This window comes from Melozone crissalis, unplaced genomic scaffold, assembly GCF_028551555.1.
Source record: "Melozone crissalis strain CALT ecotype California unplaced genomic scaffold, PUWL_Pcris_2 ptg000081l_1, whole genome shotgun sequence".
NCBI lineage: Eukaryota > Metazoa > Chordata > Aves > Passeriformes > Passerellidae > Melozone > Melozone crissalis.
The window spans coordinates 6,288,800-6,303,915 of NW_026535858.1; the positions used below are offsets into that span (position 1 = coordinate 6,288,800).

Genomic DNA, 15,116 nt, shown 5'->3' on the forward strand with positions numbered 1-15,116 from the left:
TTGCTCTCCCATGTTAATTCCTGGGAGCCAAGCTGCTCTATTGGTGTCAGAAACTCAGTTCTCCTGGGGAGGAAGGCACAGCATCACTTACAGGCTGCCCTTCAGCATGTTGTCAGCACTGACAAGGATCATCTCGGGGGTTTTCTGAGCAGATGCAGGAAAAGGGGAATTTCCAGTGCTCCCTCCCTCTGCCAGGCCTGGGTTCACACCTCTGTCCCCAGCTGCTCATTTCACAATTCTCAGCTCCTCCACACTCCTGTCCCACTGTATTTTATCCCTGTCCTTTCACTCTGTCCCTGCAGCCCTGCACTGCCTGGGAGGGCTGGCTGTCAGTGCATTTTCCCCATGTTAGGAGTGCTTTTGGGCAGCAAATCCAGACTTGGTCCCAAACAGTGGGGTTAAATACCAGAGCCAGTGTCTTGTCTGGGGCTGAGGCTTGTCTCTGTTCCCCCAGTGCCTTTCCAGCACTGTGGAAGCAGTAAATAACAGCAATTAAACAAATACCAGTTACAGATTCATGTGGTGGTGGTGCAGGGAAACACAAGGGCAAAGGAGATGTAGGGCAAAAGGACAGGAGAAATAGTCTTTTCATCCCTCATGCTTGTTTACTTTTATGCAAGATCCAGTTTTTTCATCATCTTTTGTGGAGAAAAGCATGAGAAAAAGATAAATCTCTCTTTTGTGATGTTTCCCCTATCATCAGAGATACCAGAGTGGGAGCCAGGGCTTATGACAGTCTTTTTTTCCTTTTCTTTTTCTCCTGGGAGGGGTGGCTTGTTTTTAGTGCTCCTTCCACCAAACTATGTTGCTCCAAGCCCTGTCCACTGACAAAAATTGTTCTTGCAAATCACTTTTCAATTTAACTGGGATAAAGTCATGGTTTCCCCCTTTTTTTTTTTGTTTTGGTTTTTTTTTAGTTTTTTTTTTTTGTGGAAGAGCTGCTATGTTTCTTTTCCCAGCACATTTTTATGGTATTTTCAGACTACATTTAATTCCGCGGAATTTTATTTAGCTAGAAGTGTAAAAGAGAGCAAACCAAAATGAAATATTTTATTCCACTAAAACATTTCATCTGACCCAAAACGGTCTTTCCTCCCACTGTGTCAGCTCAAAATTAGGAGAGAAATTCAAAAATGTGGGGGAAGGAGCAGTGACTGCTCAGCTCCTGAGCGCAAACCCCAGGTATTCACCCCTCTCACAGGGGCTAGAAATGCAGTTTGTTTTTTCTCTGCTTTTAAAAGTGAAAAACCGGGGGTTTTTTTTCACTGCTTTTAAAAAGATAAATGCCTTCTCCAGAGAGTTAGCTCTTTCTGTAACATGTTACCCAATCCTTCCGAGAAACAAGGGTCTGTCTGGTAACAGTGAGCCTCTCAAGTGCTGCCTTTCCAGCCTTGTAAGGTCATGATTGCCAGGTTCAAGCAGCCACAGGATCTTGGAATGGTATAAAAAGTAGCTCTGTCAGTGATGGAGAGTCAGCTGGAGATTAATTCATTGCTGCTCTTTTTTTTTTTCTTCTTCTCCTCTCTGTCTACCATGAAGAAGGGAAATGATGATGGATGGTTTTGATAGGGATGACCCAGATGTGCAGCCACCTGTAGCACAGCCTTGCTGCTGTGGCTGCTGCCTTCTGTGAGCAGGGTTTGCTAGTGGAATGAGCAGGGTTTGGTAGTGGAATGTGGGAAAGGGAGGGAACAGGGGGTCTGGATGTGCTTTAGGATTCCCTGGCATCCCTCACAGGGAGCAGGGATGAGGGCGAGATGCGTGAGAAGGAGTTTGGTCAGGGAGAGGAGCTGCCTCAGGGATGTGTTGGAAAGGGGAATTTGCTCTCCATCCGCCTTTTCTGCCTCTGAAAATTTCCTTTCTGTTTGTTTGGGGCAGGGGGAAAGTGCTGGTGCCTGCAGCAGGGTAATGTGAAGGATGCTGCTTCACCTACTCCTGCAGTTTTCCTTTGTGACAGCCATAGGAGCAGGAGGAGGCAAAAGCAGCTTTCTGGCTGGTGTTAGGAGACTGGGACAGAAGGCAGAAGCAAAGGGCAGTAACTCTATCAGGGGAAACATGCTGTATTGTGTTTGTGAGGTCCCCAGGACGAGGTGAGAGATGAAGAATCTGACTCCCATGTTCTCAGAAGGCTGATTTATTATTTTGTTATATTATATTCAAGAGTGCTATACTAAAATTATACTAAAGAAAGAGAAGGATACAGACATAAGGCTTAACAAGAATGAATTATAAAAACTCTTGACTGATTCCTCAGAGTCCGACACTGCTGATGGTGTTTGGTCATTAAGTAAAAATAATTCACATGAAACCAATCAAACATGCACCTGTTGGTAAGCAACCTCCAGACCACATTCCAAAGCAGCAAAACAGAGAGAAAAAATGAGATAATATTGATTTTCCTTTTTCTCTGAGGGCTTCTCAGCTTCCCAGGAGAAGAAATCCTGGTGAGGGGATTTTTCAGGAAATGTGACACTGGCAGTGCTGTGCCAGCGAGCTTTGGAAATCAGGCTGGGCACTCCAGGGCTGTGAAGCACAGAGATGGTGCCAGCAGTGCCCAGACTCTGCACTGTGCCAGGTGAAATGCTAATGGGATCAGAGTGGCAGCGGGGAGTGAGATATCCCTGAGAAACCAGAGCAGGGAATCACAGCAGCCAGTGCTGCTGTACAGACCGGTGGGAAGCTGCTGCCTTGAGAATTATCTGAGTTTGGGCAGGGTCGCAGAGGGATGTCCCTGGTAAAACTATGGAATAGTTTTATAGAAATAGAAGCATGAAAACGTTGTCAGGAGAAGTAAAACCCTGTTCACTTTAGAGAGGAGCCGAGTCACACGAGGTTGTGATAGGGAGAAGTAAAATGTGGTATTTTTTACCAGGTGCAGAACTGTTCCTTTTGCACTTAGATGTAGATCAAGAAGAACAGAATGGTCAATTTCATGGTCAAGCTGATACAAATATTAAAGAAAACATATGTTTCTGCATAAACTGGTAATGAACAATCATGGAAGCCTGGAATAATCACATATCCAGTAACAGTTTTTGGCACAACACAGTAGGGGAACACAAGACAGAATTTTATCTTCACTTAACTAAGCTTAATCCAGCACTCTTTGGGATGCAGGAACCAAGGAGTTCTTGGGGAGCCTGTTCAACTCTTGCAGGGATACTTTTCCATCCCCTGGGCTTTGCTGTGTGAGGTGGTGCAGCACTTCACCAGGAGTTTGATGAGCCATGGGGGCATTTCTGCTGAGCTCTGCCTGTCCTTGAAGTTGCTTTGCTCTCAGGGTGGAGCAGAGGCAGGCCCCAGCAGCATGCGCGTGGAAATTTCACTTCCAGAGGTTGGGCAGCTTTTCAGAGTTAAAATAAACCAAAAGTCACATTTTGCTGTTGCCATGAGAACTGTGGAGCTGTTGTTGGACCTTCGGAGTGCGCTCTGCCCTCCCGACTCCAGCTGGGCTTTGTTGAGAGCAGTGCTGGGCTGGGAGGGGCAGGAGCTTTGTGGGACCCTCAGCAGGCTCTGTGCTCCTTAGGAGGGAGCTGGGAAGCCTCCCTGGAGGTTTTGTGGGGGCTGTGGGGTTTTTTTTCTACTGGTGATCGCATAGAAAATATGAGAGAGGGTGTGTGGTGAGGGGCTGTTGGTGCAGGGACCCTGCCCTGCTTGGGTGCCGCCTGCAGCTTGGCTCTGGTTCTGTGCCTCACTCCTGTGCTACAGGTATTATCAGCAGTGTGCTTTCCCTGCCCTTCTGCACCTTTCCATGTAGGTCAGGAGCCATGGAAATACAGCTTTGAAATCAGATGTAAGGAGCAGGCTGCTTGTCAAAGCCTGGTGTAGGATTTCTGGGGCTTTTGTTGTTTGGGATTTTTTTTTCCCTGAGGATGCTACATTTATGGTCCTGGCTGCTGATGATTTTGGAAGAAAAGCGTCTCCCAAATCAGCCTAGGCAAAAGCTGATCCATTTAGGAGGTGTTGATGCAATCACAAGCTGAGATCCTGGTGGTGGCTGTCTGCAGTAGGTCTGGTGGTGCAGGGGCTCACTGGACATGTCCCTGAGGGTCTGGGGACGCAGGGACAGGGCTGTGGGAGGGCAGATGTGGAGCAGGGCTGCAGCTCCTTCAGCTGTGTGCTGATCTTCCACCAGGGTTCATCATTCTGTCCTCAGGCCACCACACCACTGCTCTCCACCTCTGTGTTGGCTTATGCAGAAGCTCATGCTTGTTCCAGCTTTTTTTCTTCCCCCGAAACATTTCCCTGTTGTAATAACTGCAGGAACGATTCAGGGAGACAGAGATAATTCAGCTGGTTGTGAAACCAACCCTCCCAAACCCAAAGCTGCCACCATGAGAACAATAGATAAAAGGGACAGACGAGAGAGGAGGAAGAGCAAGCATATTTCGGAAAAGCTGTGCTGTTTTTGGCTCTGGCCAGCAGTTTGCATAGAAAGTAGTTTATTGTCAGTGGGAGCTGTGGATACCTGCCAGCTGTCCTGTGCAGCACTGCTGTATGCCAGAGAAAGGCCCTGCCTGTCAGGTCTTCCCTGCTCCAGCCCCCTGCCCATCAGCTCTTCCATGCTCCAGCTGGCTGCTCACAAGCACTTTTCCATCTTTGTTGCTTTTCTTCACCTCAGCATTGTTGAGGCAGACCCTCCACTGCAGTGGATGAGTTTTTTTTCTCCTCTTCCAGCTCTGGGGTTGGGTGTTCTTGTGTCCTTTGGCTGCCTGGAGCTCCCTGTCCCATGGGACCCCCATCTCCACACCAGCCTGCTTTGTACCCTCTAGGAGCTGTGTGTCTGCTGTTCCATCTCGCTGGGGTTCCTGCGCCTTGCTTGCTGCTGAAAATAAATGTGCCTGTGAGATCAGAGTGCATTTGGGGAACGTGGGGATGTTGTTCAGCATTGTAAGGTGGTGTTCTTCGTGCTGGGAAGTGCAGCCAGGATGAGTTTGGCTGCGTTTCTGCAGCACTGAAAGCTGTAAACCCCAGCCAGAGCCATCTGGAACAGCGTAAGGAGCTCCTGAGTTCCCACGTGGAGATCTGGGTCACACACAGAGCCTTTCCAGGAGCTCTGAGCTGTCTGATCCGTCCTTTTTTCCACTCCACCTCACTTCCATGCTCATAGGTGGAACAGGTGAGCAGTGTTGCTGGAGAGGCTGAGCCTGGCAGGGGCAGAAATCCCAACAAGCGCACACTCGTGCACTCCCTGTCTTATGGAAAGAGGCGGCTCGAAATGCACCGTCTGCATTGTCTTTGCTCTGTTATGAAATGCAGAGCAGGCACAAAGACAGGGAAAAATGACTCATGTGCTTATTGTCCATGGGAATATCTCGCGGAGGAAGTGCAAGTAAAGCTCTCCAGAACCTGGGTTCTGAGTGTGTAATGTAAAACTGGTGCTGGGGAATTGTGGAGTTGTGGAAAATACCTTGTTGCGGCGTTCAGTGCTTGGAAAAGTAATTCTCTCTCTTTGAAATATGCTATGGTACAGAACTTTGGAAGAACTCTTCATTGTACCAGGGCTTTAGAGGGTGTCGCAGTGTTGCTTTAGTATAAAACCAGCAGCTAGAACATGAATAAGAACAGCATTCCATCTTGCTTACCCAAAATAGCACTGCAGCTGAGGCAGTTTAGCAGTCTTTACCTATGCTGAGAAAATGAAGACAACTCTTTGTTGTGGTTCCCATTAAAAATCATCCAATCCTGAATGACTACAGTTGAGAAAGAAAACTGTTAGCTTCCTTTTTTGTAAGTTTTCCTGCTTTTCCTTGGGAAGAAGAGTTTGGCTGTGATGGTGGTGTCCTGGCAGCCCCGCTGTGGAATTCTGTGGCTGAGGTGATGCCCCTGGTGCTTGTGCCTTGTGCCAGCACCTAAAGCAGGGCAGGCCTTGAGCTGCCTCCACCCCAGCACAAGGAGACTGGTGCCAGCACGTGGGGAAACCACAGGGACCCTCTTGTGTGTCACTGAGTGTCCTTGTTAGCAAGGTTAAAATCTCCACGTGTCCCTGTTTTCACGGGGAAATCCTTGGGAGGCCAAAGCTCTGAAAAAGGTTCATCTCTAACTTCTATTTTCTCTTGCTCTGTTGAGTGAATTGTGTTTTACAATGGAGATGCTCTAGGCAGGATTTTGGGGGTGGTGGGCTTCAGATTCTGCTGTGGGGCGGACAGCTGGCCCTGGAGGTGCCAGAGGACAGATTTTCCTGGTGTCAGTCACTGCATCGAGCTCAGCCGTGATCCACTGCTATTTACTCTGATTTTTGTCAGTGCTGGATGTAGCCTTTATAAACACTCCTGTTGCCAAATTAAGCTTTTCCCTTTCCAAAGTCACCTTAAATGACATTGTTCTTCTTTACCCCTCGCTTGGAAGAGTTTCCCACCCAAGAGAGGCAAAGGTTCTGCAGGAGGTTGGGGGCCATCCCTGTGTCCTCCCTCCCTCCCTCATGCCGTTGCTCCATGCAGTGACACAGAGAAGCCTCTCTGGCTTGGAAAGGAGTTCCTCTGCTTTGAAAGCAGCTTGTATGTGGAACTGAAAGTGCTTTGCTCAGGCTAGCAGAGTGTTTGTTGTTAGGGGAGATCCCTGATGCTGCGTTACCACTCGTGCTCCTTCTTGGAAATGCAGCCCGCTTCCACCAGCTTCATCTTACTGGTGCTCACAGGCTAAACTGACAGCAAATTCCATTCTCTAACATTTGTAAAGCATTGAAAGGACAAAGTGCTTGAAGCTTCAAATTATGGCATTTGGTTTACCAAGGTAAATGGGGTTTTGTTGCTTAGAAAACAGGGGTGCTTCAGGCTGCCTGTGCTGCTGTGGCTCTTGCCCCAGACATGCCCCCAGATGATTCCTGTGTATCCTGAGAGAATTGTTCCCAGTTATTGCTGGTGGCCTGAGATGCAGATTTCCAGGCATCCCTTTCCCAAACATTACCCCTAGCATGGCATGGCATGAGCAGAGCATGATCTGGGCACATCAGACAAGTCTCAGGTTGGGCAGCCCTCGCAACTGGATGTGCCAGGGAACCAAACACAAGGGTTGGTACCTGCAGAGAACCTTTTCCTTTGTCCTTAATCACCCTCTGAGACCCAAGATTTGAATCTCTATCCCACTGCTTTTTTGCTTGTGATCTGTTTGCAAAGTAGTGGACAGAACTGGGAATAATTCAGGAATCCTTGTGAGAGTGCTCATGTTCTGCTTGTTGGGAAGGGGATGAATGGCTGGGAGGAAATCCCTCTCAGATGCTGTTTGTTACTGGAGGCCTGCAAGGTCACCATTGCAAGAGGGCTGATTTGGTGTGTGAATATCTTCTGGCTTTAAAAAAAAAAAATAGAGTTGTTTCTTCCCCCCCTTGAATCTGAACCAGCATAGGAGACATGGAACTGACACATGAGCACGTTTGTCCAGCTGATTAGGCAGATGTGGCATGTCCAGGGCTGACCAGCCTTGTGCCAGGAATATTGTAGAAACCAGCCAGCTGTCTTGTTGACAATGCTAAAACAGAGCTTCACTTAGCAGCACCAAGGAAAAGCTGAAGGGGAAGCAGAGCAAGGGTTGAGTCAAAGGTAGTGAGACAAGCACTGCCCCTTGTGTTCATGGATATTTCTTGTTACTGGAGGTGTGGAAACGAGTCAGAGGTGTGCTCTGGCTTCAGCCAGATGGTGCTGGGTGGGAAAACAGAGGTGCTCTCCTAGGATGAACTTCAGGAGCTGTGGAGGAATGCACTTGGCTCCTATGGGATGGGGAGCTGATGGTAGTGTCCATTCCAGTGGGCTTAGAACCGCTGCCCTTTCAAACCCAAGGGGCTGTGGAACTTTCAAAATGCAAATATTCTGGCTGCTTCAGGATGATCAGGAGTTGCCTTTCCTCATGTATCCACTGCTCTTTTCCTCCAGGTTATGATGCCCTGAGCTATTCTGTGGGAGATGGTGACAAGTGGAGCGGGCGGCAGCTCCTGCAGGCGCGTGAGCAGAATGGGAGTGACGCTCCAGAGGATGGGGGACAGCAGCTCTACATCAGAAACTGCACTGAGCCAGGTAGGAATGAAAGCAGCCTCCAGCTCCTCAGTCCTGCTGGGGGCTTCCTCACATCTCTACTGCCGAGACTTGCTTATTTTTAAATCCACACATGCATTTCCTCAAGTTTTGGGGAGAGGAGGGGAAGGGTTTTTTTCTCTGTTCTTCAGGACTAATGTAGGTTACGTGCCCCAGGAGAAATTCTAACAAATCCAGTTCTGGCTGCACTTCTCTGCCTATAATTTTTCCTCTGCCATAATCCTTAATAACATTTCTGGACAGATGGATGATTATGGTGTTTTTTAGACAGCAAAAACTTGTACAAAAATTCTTCTTCCTCAATTTTTGCTTGTTTGCATAACTCTGGCACTGTGCAGACCAGTGTTGCAGCCTCATATCAGCACTGGCAGTAATATTTTCCCCCACTGTGCTCAGCACCTTCTGTCTCACCATTGCAGCTATTCCTTCTGCCCTCACCAAATAGAGTGCTGTAGGAAGCATGGGAGATTTTATTTGTGGTGTGTGAGTTTTTCCCCCCCTTTTTTTCAGAAAGTAGAACAACAACTACTGAGCACCCTGTGTTTTCTCAGGAGAGAGAAAGCAGAAATACCTAGATATGTGAAATTACTGTTTCCTCTTGAAATTGTCATGATGTGACATCCAGTAGTAGAAACTGCTGCAAATTACTGCAGAAAGGAAGTGAAAGTAACAGAGTTAAGGTCCTGCCTGTGGTTTTGTCGATTTTGTTTGGGTTTGTCACAGTGCAAATGCAAATAACCTTAAGTAGTGTTAAGTGCTGTTGGTGTCAGGCCAGGTGGCAGTCAGAAGCATTTGGGAGTGTTCCACTCCCAAAATTCAGTGTCTGTGGGAGTTACCTGTTGAGCTCAGTGGGATGAGGATGACCTGCAGGACGCACCAGTTGTGCTGCTCAGCAAACAAGTGAGTAAAAGAGCTGGCAGAGAGCAAAGTGGTGTCAGCTGTGCTTCCATGTCTGAAAGTGTGGCCAGGAGCAGCGTGGCTCAAATCCTGGCACGGCCCTGGCAGCAGGAGCTGTGCTTGTCAGGCAGAGCTGCTGGAAACCTCCATGCCAGGGCAGCGCAGTCCTTCCCTTTGGATCGGGTCCCACATGGTGGCACAGCACTTGGGGTTTCACCAGGCAGGGCTGCTTTGCCTTCTCCAAGGGCTGCTCAGGAAAACTGGGGCAGTTTGTGGTGCTGCTGAGGATAATGCATCAGTGCTGTGTAACCAAAGCCTGGGGGCCCCTGTGACCTGGGAATCTGCAGAGCTCAAACCTCCCTCCAGTGTTGGCCTGCAGGTGCTTCTCCTTCCCTTGAGCAGGTGTCAGGAGGGAAAGGCTGCCTGAAAAGAGTTTTTTTTTTTCCTGCTTACTTCCCAAGTGAACCTGTATAGACACCTTGCAGCTTGGCAGAAGTGGGTTGTTTAAGAAAGCAGTTTTACCTCATCTGCTGAGTGGAATGCCTCCTGTTAAAATGTGCTGTGGTTTTTTTGCAGTGCTTGGCTTCTGCTGGCAATAAACACACCTTGACCTGCTAAAGGGAGGATCTGTGTTCTTTAGCTGCTGGGTGATTGCAGGCTCATTTGAATGCCTGCCATGACATTTGCCAACTGCTGCTTTCATTTCCTCATGGTTTATCCAGTGACCTATCTAGTACCATTTCATCATCAGAGCTGCTCCAGATAGTGGGGGTTTTGCTCCCTTTGCCTTTGCAACAAAAACTGTAGAAATATTAGAGTGCTGAAATGGACTGATTCCAGCCTAAAGACCATTTTTAGGATTTTTTTTGACGTTTTTCTGAGAAATGCCCATCATGGGCTCTGGCCTGGTCCTGTGGCTGATTGTGGTTGTGTTGAGTGGAAGCAGAACCACAGAGCAGCCTGCTGTCTTTTCTAAGGAGTCCTCTGAGTGTCCAGCCCTGCAGTCAGAGCTGCTTGTCCCCTCCCTCTTGGATCTTGGTGGCATTTTCTCATGGCATTTTCTGCTGTCTCCTACCCATCCCCTTGTCCTTGTGGTATCCACATGAAGGTGTGTGGAACTAGAGATGGACAAAAACAAATTGGACAGTTTATTCACTGGAGTAGTGATACTGTTTAAATGAAACACTTGTGATTCTGGGCCATGTTTGACAGTTTCAGCTCATGCAGAAGATGACGAGGAAAGAATGAGAATGACTTGTGTCAATTCAGGCAAAGTATCATTTACTCACCCAGTCCTGTTCAGAAATGTGATTCACCCACTGGAGGCCAAGAAAAAGGATTAGGCTGGTTTAATGTTGGGTCAGGTCCCTGTGCTGCCAGATTCAGAACTCAAATTGCACTGGAGGAGCTCCAAAGCTTGCTCTTCTTTCTTTTATTGGCTGCCAGAAGGTGACAGGCTCTGGGGCTGGGTCAGGGTGGCGTGTGCCATGTCTGGAGGTTCAGGTGGGACAGGGTGGCCAGGTCCCTGTGCCAGCTCCTCATATGCTTCCTCTGATGAGCTGTCATCACCTTCTTTCCTCCCCCTCCTTAGCACTTCCACCTCAGAAAGGCTGAAAATAAAGTAACAGCCCTGCTTAAATGTGCTGTTTTAAAGTCATTATCAGTAATGGCAGGAAATACTTGATTGCTGCAGGAACAAAAAGATCTCCCTGTATTCATTTAGACCCTCAGGCATAAAAGTGCTTAAATTAAACAGCCTGAGAAGTTTTTTGTGCAATTATTTTTTTTACATTTCCTCATCTTATTTCAAAAGCAACTTTATCAATATTTCTCCAGTGAGTCACAGCTCATGGTAATTTGTAGTGCTTGGCTGTGGAGCAGGTAACCCTTGCTGAATACTTGTGGCTGTGTTTTTGGAGCCCCTTTGGCACTGAACCACACACCCAGACCCCCAAGGGTGGAGCTGAGCATTCTGATCTCTTTCCTCATTTTTGTTTATGCATGTGGTGTGAGTTCTGCTGGGCTGTCATGCACAGAGAACTGCAGAGTTTAGAAAGGCCTTCTTCCCAAGCAAATACAGCATCCTATTCACTCTTCACATGAGTGATTTAGTGTTTTGTTTTCCTTTTTTTCCTGTTCCTCCTTGAGCCTCAATCCAATTGAAAGTTGCCTTCCCTCAAGCAAAATTAATTTTATCCTAGCAAAAATGAAAAGTAAAAATTTGTCCCTGCCTTGCAAGTTGCCAAACCTTGCTTTCACTTGGGGGAACGTTAGCAAAATAAATTGCTGTAAGTTTAGTAACAAAATATCCTTGAGGAATAGCAAAAACGATGTTCTCCTCTCACTGAGCTATAAGTTTGGTGAATTTGACAGGAATTTGCTTGAACTTCTGCTTCCACGCTTTGCTTCTGTTTGTCAACTTCAGACCTAAAGCGTCAGAAAAACCAGAATGTTGGGGTTGAAACCTCAGGAATAAAAACAAAGACATGCTTGTTTCTTCTGGGTTCTTGTGCTGGCAGGGAGCTGGGTTCTGCCTTGGTGCAGCCAGGAAGGAGAGATGTGCTTGTGGTGGGGACCAGGGGCTGAGCTTTGGTGCTGGGGCTCAGGGAGGTGGGTCCTGGTCCCCAAGCTGTGTCCAAACACTGGATTTGGCCATGTCCCAGAGCTGCACCTCTGGCTGAGTGAGAGCTTTGGAGCTCTCCTTGAAGAGCTTCCTTTGCTAGAAACCACAGTGGGTATTTTCATTTTCTGTGCTGCGCTCTGGGCTTGGAGCTTGGGCTTCGCCTTCTGGGCTGGGCTCTTCTGTGGGACTGCTGGATTGTAGGGTGTCTTAGCAATGAGAGGTGGTCACAAGTACTTTCTGTAGGATTTTCCAGCCATCCAAAGTGTGGCTGAGTGCAGGGGAGCAGGTGGCTGAGCACCATTGCTCTGAGGCAGGACCTGGTGTGTTCTACAGCAAGACCTGGACAGTGTGCCAAAGGGGGAGCTCAGAACAACTGCTTTTGTCTGGGTACTTGAAAACTCTGAATTGATCACCACAACCATGCAGTTCCCTGTGAAACAGGCCCCTCTGGGCATACAGGAGGCCAGTGGTGTTCTTTTTGCTAAAATTTTGCCAGTGTTCCCATGTGATTATGTGTGCAACTCTTAGAGCCAGAGCTTCAGGGAGAAGAATAACACAAAGCTGGTGAGATTAAAATCAAGACGTGGCAGTGCTATTACCCAGTTAATCCTTGGTGTGTTCTGTTGCATCAGTGAAACAAAAGGAGGAGAAAGCAAACTCCAGATTTCAAAGCCAGCTTTGTCCCTGCAGTGAGCAGACTGAGGAGAGGTGCTGAGCTCCAAAGTGTCTTCCCCAAAAAGCTGCTGTCAGTTTTTCCAGAATCCATAACTACACATGTATCAAACAGCTTTCAGCCCTGAAACTTGAGTTAATGCTTGAGGCCCCTGCTTACACATTCATGTTTGATATGTGAAATACTATATTCACACCAACATTTAAAGCATGTGCTGGTAACTACTTGCTCTGATTTCCTTCATTATCAAGCTTACTCCCTCTACCCTTTTAGCATCATAGAGAAACTTTCAAACAGCTTAGGAAAGACACTGTCCTTCATGAGATCTGCTCTGGAACCTCATACTCTGTCTCAATAAAAACAACTCACACATTTCACATGGCCTGGGGTCAACAGGCACTGAGGCAAATTCCTTCATTCCCAAATTTCTTGGTGTACTGCAAGTCTAAAATTTTTAACAACCAAAAATTTTACAGCAGTACAGTAATTAAACTGCTTGTTCTGAGGAAAAGAACCTTGGCTCAGCCTTCAGTGCATCCGGGTGTGCACCTGTAGTGTGGGCAGATCTCTCAGGCTGGGACTTGTTTGCTCCATTGGTGATGCTTGTGATGGGCCTGTTTTAATTGTTGGAGTGTTTTGATTCCTGTTTTAATTGCTGTTCCTGGTGGGAATGCTGTGTTGTTACGGGCTGGCTGTGCAGGGAGGGCCCACAGAGCTCTGGGGGAGGATCAGTGTGGCGCCCTGCACGGGGAGTGAGGAGAACCACAGGTTAATTGCCTGTTGCTGCCCAAGAATCATGTTTATAATCTTGAGTAATGATGGCAAGGGGGGAGGAAGAAAGGAATAATCATTGTAAGTAAAAAAGAACAGAAGCTGTGCGCTTGCTGCTGCCCAAGGCACAGGAGGAGGAGATTTGAGAGTCTGTCAGAAGTGCAGCCCCATCTGCATGGTAGCTCTCCAGTGGTGGAGTGGGGAAGCCCCGTGTCCTTTTTTATGATTATGTTTCCCCCTCTGGAATAACTTTAAAACACCCAGAAATTTTCTTGGTTTTTGGATTTATTTTGGCTTTTTTCCCTCCATTACTTTTTTGTTTGCTCTTTGTATCTGGAGGAATGAGGCTTGCTTCCTTGACCTTTCAGCAAGCTTGGGTTACTGTGTTGTGGAAGAGGCAGCAGAGAGGCTTGAAATACTGAAAGGGGACCCTTGCTTCCAAATCTTTAAATGCCTTTGCATTTAAAAGGTGTTAAGCAACAAAGCATGACTTCAAATGTGAATAAATATCACATTGTGCCTCCCTGAATTGGGTTTTACTTCTCTGACACTTGAGGATGCCAGGCTGCTGCTGTGCATCACTCTGGTAATCTGAGAAGTCTTCCATGAAGCCTGTGACCTGAATTTCTAAGGAGGCAGTGAAAAAAAAAGAAAAAAAAATTGTCAAGTCAGACTTGCTCCTTTCTCTGGGAGGAAAATGCACTTGGATTTTCACATGCTGAGCATGGAAAGCAGCACCAGTGGAGGATTTTGGGGCTGGCAACTGGGAAGTGCCAGTGTGGTCCCCTTGTTTGGTGGCTGTGGCTGCCTCAGGACATTGCTGAGGTGCAGATGGCTGCTCACAGCTGCAATAACATTGCAGTGATTGTGTGCCACATGTAGATGTTCTAGACTGGCCAGATACCAGAATGGTTTATTATTTTTTTTTTCCACACCTGAATTATTCGCTTCGCGTGATAAACGCAAATTGTCCACTTAGCATTGAAAAATACATTGCTGCATTTTTGTAAAATGTTCCTAATTCTCCCCAGGAAAATCTGTGCTGCTCCAAATTTTTGGTTGTTAAAAATTTTAGACTTGCAGTACCAAGAAATTGAGGAATGAAGGAATTTGCCTTGGTGCCTGTTGATCCCAGGCCATGTAAAATGTGTGAGTTGTTTTTGTTGGGAGAGTGTCTTTCCCAAGCTATTTGAAAGTTTCTCTATGGTGCTAAAAGGGTAGAGGGAGCAAGCTTGATAATGAAGGAAATGAGAGCAAGTAGTTATCAGCACATGCTTTAAATGTTGGTGTGCCTATAGTATTTCACAGATCAAACCTGAATGTGTAAGCAGACGCTTCAAGCATTAACTTTAAGTTTCAGGGCTGAAAGCTGATGTAGCTCTAAGATCCAGGACAAGCCTTTCTTAGAGTTCTGTTTTAAATTTGGTATTTTTGAGCTATTACTGCAAAGGAAGAAAAATAACATCTGGCCCCATGTTGCAAACTGGATTTTTGTTGCTTGTTTTTTTGGTTCTTGCCAGTAGTTAGTAGTTAAAAACCAAAGGTCCAGATTTTCCACGAGTGTTAATTATTACTGGCTTCATTGACTTCATTGCATTTACACTAGATTTAAATGACCAAGAATCAAACAAACCATCCCAAGTCAGGTTTTAATACAGTCAGGGTGGAGTTTTTATCATCTGCAATCTGCATTTTAAGCAGTGCTTAATTGTGTAGTTTTTATATACAGACACGTGCGTAAATTCACTTATGCATGCACAGAATAATGGCTTCATGTATTAATGCTGAAGCAGTTTGATTTAATGTGCAGCAGTGGGTAAAATAAAAGTATTTAATTAAAATGCCCTTTTTTGGTGGACTGCATTAAAAAGACCTCCCAGATTAGATACTGGCTGCCCATATGTGCAGGTCCTTTGTCATTTCCCTGCTGCTCCTGTTAGAAAATGGAGAGGTGAGTGGTTTTTCTTTAACAAAGATCCCAAGATGCCAGGTGCTGGCAGAGGGATGGAGAACTCCTGCTTCAGCCCAGGCTCTTCAGGGGCTCTCCTGTTGGGATATAAATCTTCTGTGCTGGGTGTGATGAAACCACACAGAAAGGGAGATCACCCCTGCAATCCAGAACTGT

General features: G+C 46.9%; 1 protein-coding gene across 2 annotated transcripts in view; it reads left to right on the forward strand.

The window, feature by feature from the left end:
• The window catches only part of SLC24A3 (solute carrier family 24 member 3), a 105,921-nt gene that overhangs the window by 9,513 nt on the left and 81,292 nt on the right, over positions 1–15,116 (forward strand). For both annotated transcript variants that reach the window (XM_054290526.1, XM_054290527.1), the window contains exon 2: positions 7,869–8,009. The gene's annotated coding sequence lies outside the window, so the exon portion shown is untranslated. The remainder of the gene's footprint in view (positions 1–7,868; positions 8,010–15,116) is intronic.